Below are 7941 nucleotides of genomic sequence, written 5' to 3'. Positions count from 1 at the left end.
GGCTGCTAGTGGTGGTGGCCAAGCCCTGATCCAGTTCAATCATGGTGAGTAGCCCCTTTGTGGTGGGCTCGACAGTTAGGGTTCATCGGTTATGGGTGAGGGAGGTGTTGAGAGAAAGCTCTGCGCTTTGGCACTGGTGGCGACAATGCTGTTTCGCGTCCTCGTTGTTGGCACTTTCATGGCTCTCCTTCTTCCCTTTTGTTAGTGCTTCAGGTGAAAACCCATGTCAATGGGCTCAGCAGTGGCGGCACATTGCGTCATTGGTGAGTGCATATCTCTAGTCTGAGTGGTGGCTTTAGATTGGCTTTGAGTATGGTATTCATTTTCTCACAGCCGACGCTAGCTTGGCGATCTCGTTTTCGCCAGTTCGCTCGGTCCTTTCAGCTTGCCGGTACGATCGGTGCTCCACGATCCGGGGCAGGGGGCCACTCTAGCAGCAATTTGGTGGACTGTAGCGTAGTCTGATATTCTCACTTAGGAGTTGCAAGTTTGTTGGTCGTCGGTTGCATTGGTCGCTTCTAGTTGTGTTCCGATCACTCATGTGCGTTTGCTAGACGCTAACCTGGTTACTTCGAACAACTCTGTGCCTTGACGATGTTGTTCATCTTGTGTAGTCTAGGTTTCTTCGAACAACTCTGTATGAGGGGTTAGCTTACTATCTTGTATCGTTCAATCGGTTAGATTTTTTTCAGGAAAACTATCAATCAAGTCATCAAATATCAAGGCAATACAAAGAACAATATAAGTAACAGTCATTGTCCCTCCCTCGTCGGAACCGGACAAAACTAACGACGGCTACAAGCATTATAGCGAGCCGAAGGCGCACCACAGTCGTTGTCCTTTCCTGGCCGGAACCGGATAAATCTTGTTTTAGTAGACAGTTGGATTGTCATTGTGCTAAGGCCACAAAGAACCAGTGCACTAGAACGTCAATCATTGTCGATGAAGAGAAGCGTAAATTGAAAGGATCCAACCTGTAGACACATGAACATACATGAATGAAGACTTGATCCAACCAGATCCGCCGAGGACGAAAACCGACTGAATCTTGCGTGATCCGTCAAAGACACACCTTTACATGTCCATCAGAACGGGGGCTAGGCGAAGAGAAACTTATTTCATCTTTAGAAAGTCGCTGCACTCACCTTGCCTTCCTGTCTTCCTATGTAGGACATAAATCCTAAATAAAAATAATAAGAAAAACAAAGTAGAAGCCCTTTCACTGGCAAAGGCCGGGATCTACTGCGCCTCCATGGCCTTAAAGCTATATACGTACGGTTATCTATAAAGCGGAGCGAATGTCTATTTTAAATGACAAATTCATTTGTAGATCTTGTTGTAAGAATTATGATACTTCTTCCGTATGTTCTACGTTCCAAACAGGTCGTGAATTATTTGTCTCAAGAATTTCTGTTGGAACATGGGTGCAATTCATTCTGGAAGGCTGGAAGCCATGAACAGGATGCACTCGTCGTATGTACAGAATACTGTGTAGACCCATGAACGTACGAACCATCATAGACTGGCGCTGTCGATCCCTCACTGTAGTGTTCCCAAGTCCAATAGGAATAGGGGAACCACTCAAACTATGGTGTATTCTTACTAGTGACCTGACAAAAGAACGAATTTGGCACATTGTGTGGAAAGCCACTACGGTACAAGCCAGCGTTCCAACCCAATAGCACCCCATACCGGATGTATATCGTTCCACGTAAGTACGTATTGGTCAAGATACGCAGCATATATACCCCTAACCGTAGGCACACGCGTGCAATAAATTAGGCAACGGGAAGTGAAGATACGTCAGAAGAAACAAACTAGTCACTGCTGGGAGGCGAGGATTTCCATGGAACGTATGCAGAAAACAAAAGCTATTTTGTTTTTCTAGAGAAAAAATGGGGGCATATGGAATCGTACTAGACGCTTTAGGTGTACTAGTGTAAATCCCCTAAAAAAATCCACACCTAGACAATCGGAAAATCGGTTGTCCGCAGGGATAAGCCATGTACTTTTTTGTAATAACCCTATTTTGGCTAAATAAGTGTGGTTTTATATGAGTTTCACAAGTATTAGTGAGTTACCCGTATTGTTGACCATAGTTTGCGAAACATACTTTGAAAAAATGGTGTTTTTTTACAAAGTGTTTTCTCTGAATAGAAATACATTATGTTTCAAACAAGTTCAACAAATACTTGTCGGTTTCAGTACATTTCTTTAAAGAAAATCTTTATTTCACATGGATTTATGTAAATGCTTGAGCATTTCTCAAAGTTGGTTAACATTTGCATGGTTTTCACAGACGTTTCAAACTGGTCATAGATTTCTAATACAAATTTCACATAGGTCTTGTTCATGTTTCTCAGGGTCATCCGAGAGAAACTCGAACCACTATGAAACTCCATTGTAACTCATGAAAGCTTGATGAAACCATTAAACAATACATAGTTCCTTGTTTTGTGAAACCTATTATGATATAAGAAAAACAACACTAATCATTAAACCTATTATAAAAAGATATAAAACCAATTAGGAAAGAGATAAACAAGACTTTATGAAACCATTAAACAACACATAATTAATTAAGCCTATTATAAAACCTACATGAATAAACCATGGAAAATATATAAAACCAAAGACTGATCATGTGCAACATTCAGTGGTCCATGTAATCGTTGGATCACACTTGATTCAAGCGTCTCCACACATATTCGCCACTTCCGGTGCAAACCAAGTGCCCCAACACCTTATCTCAGAAAATTCCGTTGTTAACTTCCCCCGTCCCTTCCCCTTCCTCTCCGAACTCTGTCGACGCCTCTCTCTCTTCCATCAAATCGTCCAGCCTGCTGCGAAGCCATTGGTGCACTTCCGGTGCAAACCAAGGCGGTGCTACATTCCACCCTCCTTTGCCACCTTTAGATCTCGTTAGCGAGTACTTCCCCCTACCTTGTAGTGGGCTGTCATGGAAGCGCCTCCCCTAAGCGGTTGTTGTTCAATTGGCAACATGCATCTCCCGAGCAAACATGAGGAGAGAGGCCAGTGGTCTCTGTGGGGAGACTGGACGGTGATGCTTGGACCACAGCTGCGAATGGCACCACACCGCTGCTGAGACAGGGTTGCAACATTACTACGAGCTATGATGTCGCAAGGGCTGCGGTGCTGAGAACATGCATCCATTTCTGCGAGCCTGTCTAGTGATGATATAACCATTGTTGTGAGCTCGTGACGTTCCATATAATATTGCGATAGATAGAGTCGGTGCTCTAAGGGCGCAATATAGCTTCAAGGTACCGTTGGTGCCGCAAGCCACTACTGCGAGGGTGTCAGCATGCTACAAGACGACCAACGACCGTTGCTCGCCGGAGTTGCAGGGATGATAAGGTCCATTGTGAGTGAATCCATATATTACTGCAAGGAGAAGATAGGGCTGCTGCAAAACTGGCGTTTGTTCCAACAAGTGCACAACAGACAATATTCTAAGGACGCGTTCCGTTGTTGGTTATTTGACGAAGCAGCTAGGAGCGGCAGAGTCAACAACATTAGGATGTTGTGATGGCTCGTGCAGCTGCTTCAAGCGGAGTTGTTGGCAATGATGCCACAGTCGACACGATTGCTGCGAGCAACGTTGTTGGCAATGTTGAGACGACCGGCATGGCGTTGCGGTACAGAACACACGGTGCTACGAGCGGTGTTATTGTGTGGGTGCGAGGTGGCTACCCAGGCATGCGGTGAGGGTGGACAACGAGACTAGGTGCTGCAATTTGGATCCAACGGTCATAGGAACTAGATCCAACAGCTGACGACCCGGTTGATCCTATGCAAGGAGAGTCGGCTGAAGCCTAGTGGGTTCCTGATTCTAGAAAGTTCCATAACTATTTCATTCCAGTTCCATAAATCCAAACATCCACTGGGAATCGACGCGACTTCCTCGCTTGGTTCCTGGAGAAGAACGGGCTCTTTATTGTAAGAAGTGCATATCGGCTGGCTGCGACCAAGCATGACGAGTCTTTAGTTGGTGGTGCATCTAGCTGCCAGCCAGAAGGTGAGCGTTCTCTCTTGAGCTATATTTAGCGCGCACAAGTGCCACTGAAGATGCGTGTAATGGCGTGGAAAGCAACGACCGGTGGGCTCGCCACGAACCAGTGCAAGGTACACAAGTATATCCAAACGACTTGCATGTCTGGTGTGTGCGCGTGGAAGTGGAAGGAAGCTTCCATGCACTTTTTTCACGCAGCCATGCACGGGTCCTCTGGGAATCCATAAGAGAAATTTGGCTGCTCCGGCCAAATGAACTAGTCCCTTCTCCGTTTCTAAATATAATTTTTAAGAGATTTCACTATAAACTACATACAAAATAAAATAAGTGAATCTATACTTTAAAAGGCGTCTATATACACTCAAATGTAGTCTGAAATCTATAAAAAAAGACTTATATTTAGGAACGGATGCAGTACTAGTCAATAGTGGGAAAAAATGGATTCTTATTTTCACAAAAAAAAGAAGAAAAGAATGGATTCTTCATCTACTTGTTGCTCTCACAGTTACACTGATCAAGTACGTGATATGGTCATCATTTTAGTTTGGCGCATGTGGAACTTGGGCACAAATCTGGTGCATGGTAAGGAGCTTCTTCCGGTTGGAACAAGTGTTGATTTTTTGGATAGTCACTTGAAGTTACTGAAACAATCAAAGGAATTACACCACTGTGGAGATCATCAAAGGTAACATGCCTTACCATGCATCACGCTTACTAAGGTTTACTCCAAGCCGTGTGTCAAAGTATGTACTCCCCCAGGCCACCCTGTACCGCCTTCAAGACGAGTAGCCCTCTTTGTTGACAACTCCTTGGCGACGGCACGACAACTGCAGGTATGGTGTTGAGAAGTCAGGTTGGTTTGATGGTCTTTGCGACATATCGGTACCTCTTAACTGTAATGAGGATCTTGAGGCAGGGATCCATGTGCTGACGCAATGTATGGCTCTAGCTATGCATCATAGGGAGCTGCCAGTAATTGTTCAATCAGATTCTTATGAGGCGGTCTCCATCTTTACGAATGATAACCTGTTGCGGTCCGCTTATGTGCTCCTGGCCACTGGGATTAAGTCTCAGTTGTAGGAGAGGGAGTTTATTCGGATCGGAATGGGGTAGGAGATCGTCTAGCTAATTACATTCGTACTTATGGAATAAAACTTCCATTTCCCTAAAAACAAATCAACAAATAAAAAATAAATAAATATTCAAAACATGTTCAACATTGATTGTGTTTCGAAGATGTCATCGAGACGAATAGCATGGTTGACACGGATCCCGAATCAGACACCCTGTTTTGAAAAATATATATCATTTTCATAGTTTGTACAAAATGTTAAATGCATGGATTAAATTAGGGACTGTCTATTTAGCATTTGACTGTTTTTACAATTGGAAAACATTCAAATGTCCTAACTAATAAGCAGATGTCACCTGTATTTCAAATAAAATGGGTCAGGAAATAAACCCGAATCAATGAAACCTGGACCACAACCCGGTCCAGAGCGACACCAGATCCAGAACCTCATAGCCAGGGGGGGGGGGGGTACATGGAGAGGAGGAAGGAGGAGGAACAACGGCCAAAAATTGGAGGAGCTCACCAGACAATCTACAGGTCAGGAACACTCTTAAATCCTACTCCAAATCTTTACCCTCTTCACCAGCTTCACCAATTCCTCATCCCATTCACCCCGCTTCACCAAGAAACATCAGAGAAACTAGTTACAAAGAAATTCGAGAGACAACAGGAGACTCTGGAATGTGTGATCACTAGCAATTATAGAACTCTGGAATTACAGAAAAATTGCTGTCTTATGTCAAAAATTACAATAGCAAAGGCATGGAAATTACACTGTAAATCCTGATAGCTGAAAATTAAAGTGCAAACTCTGAAAAGACACACAGTAGATTTCCACTGTGAATACAAAGGAAATGACACTGCAAGTTCCCAGGGATTTACCCTTGTATAACTGATGAATTTACACTGTAAACACCCACGAATTACATTGTAAATCCCCTAGAATTACACTATTATTCCCAGGTATTAAACTCGTAAATACACCATAAAATCAGATGTAAAATCCACTGTGATCTATCTAAAAAATACTCTGTAAGTCCTACAACAATTACAGTGCTGAAGCATTCAAATTACAGTGTAAATCTGCAGTATATTACAGTGTAAGCCACACAATTCAAATGTAAAATCCACTGTAATGTATCTGACAAATACTGTAAGCCCTACAACAATTACAGGGTAAAACTCTTGTAAATGACAGTGCAAGTCCTACAACAATTACAATGCCCAACCATATTACAGTGCATAACTCTGGTATATTACAGTGTAAGCCTTACAACAATACAAAGGTAAATTCACTGTAATCTATCTGACAAATACAGTGTAACCCTATAAACAATTACAGTTCTGAAGCATATAAATTACAGAGAAAATATGGGGTATAACACAGTGAAAAAAGCAAAGTAATATATCTGACAAAATACTATGTAAGCTATACAACAATTACAGAGCTGAAGCATTGAAATTACAATGTAAAACTGCGGTATATTACGCTGTAAGCCGTGCAATTCAAAGGTATCCACTGTATGAAAAATACAAATTACAGTGCTCAATCATACAAATTACAGTGTAAAACTCTGATACATTATAGTGTAGGCCCTACAAAAATTAACTGACAAATACAGTGTAACCCTACAAACAATTACAATACTAAATCATATATATTACAGAGAAAATCAGGGGGAAATTACTGTGATCAAGCATAAAAATTACACAATAAATCTGGGGTTAGTAAAATTACAGGGCAATTTAAGGCATATTACAGCAGAATCCTACCCTATATTACAATGTAAATCAAAGTTAAATTCCGCTGTATTACAATTCAAGGGCATGCCAAATGAACAGAAGCAATTTAAGCGCACCATACTACACATGCACAACATGTGCCAGACTAATCAAATATCCCAACAACGCATCAAAAACACAACTACCAAGAATCAACAGCCCTAGATCTGGAAGCTACACTAACAGGGGTAGGGAAAATCAAAAGCGAGAAATAGGGAGAGACAAGAACAACCAACCAGGGGATACGGGGCTCGGAAACGGCATGAACCCGGTGGAATCGCCTCCTCTCCTCCGCTGCTCGAGCACCTCCTCCTACCCTCCTCTCCGCCCCTCTGCCTTATTGAAACAGTGCCGCCTAAAATGAAGTGGGAAAAAATGATGTGGGACCGTAGGAGGGATGAAAAGGAAAATTGAGAGACACCAGGTGGCGCTAACGGGATGTGCCAAAATAAAACTGCGCCCGACAAAGCAAACTGCGTCCGAAAACAAGAAAACAAGGGTTCTCAGCGCGAATCTTAGCGCGAGATAGAAGGGACAGAAAATTGAATGAGAGCGAATTGAAAAACAGTCAACTGCAAAATAGCAAAAACGTTAAATTATTGGAAAGAGGGCTGAAGTGCAAAATTAAGCACACGTTTGAATCCGGGATGGTAATCGGAAAAAAAATCCGACAGTTCGCAGAACCTGTAGTGCACTAGTAGTAGTAAACCTTGTACCGGCCATATGTCCCCGGAAAAAAAATGCTAGTACAACATGTTAATGAGGAGGACAGAGCATGGCCAGCTAGCTCAAGTACACCATCGAGAAAAATGGGTCGAATTTCCACAACCCCCGGAGTTTTCCGTGGAAGAAAGGCGGAAGGAGACGACGGGTTAGGCCGCACCGGAGAGTGACGTCCGTGTCATGCACGATACGTACATACGCCATGTCGCCGTGCCGTGCACCTTCGGTTTTGCCGGAGTCAAAGTAGCTGCGCTGATTAAAGTAGGCAGGGCGCAACACGACCACGTACGCAGCCGGGCGGAGGACGTGTATAAAAGGGGTGCGTGGTGCA

Source organism: Triticum dicoccoides, chromosome 3A (genome assembly GCF_002162155.2).
Source record: "Triticum dicoccoides isolate Atlit2015 ecotype Zavitan chromosome 3A, WEW_v2.0, whole genome shotgun sequence".
In the NCBI taxonomy this organism is placed as follows: Eukaryota; Viridiplantae; Streptophyta; class Magnoliopsida; order Poales; family Poaceae; genus Triticum; species Triticum dicoccoides.
Note: the sequence above shows the minus strand (reverse complement) of the source record.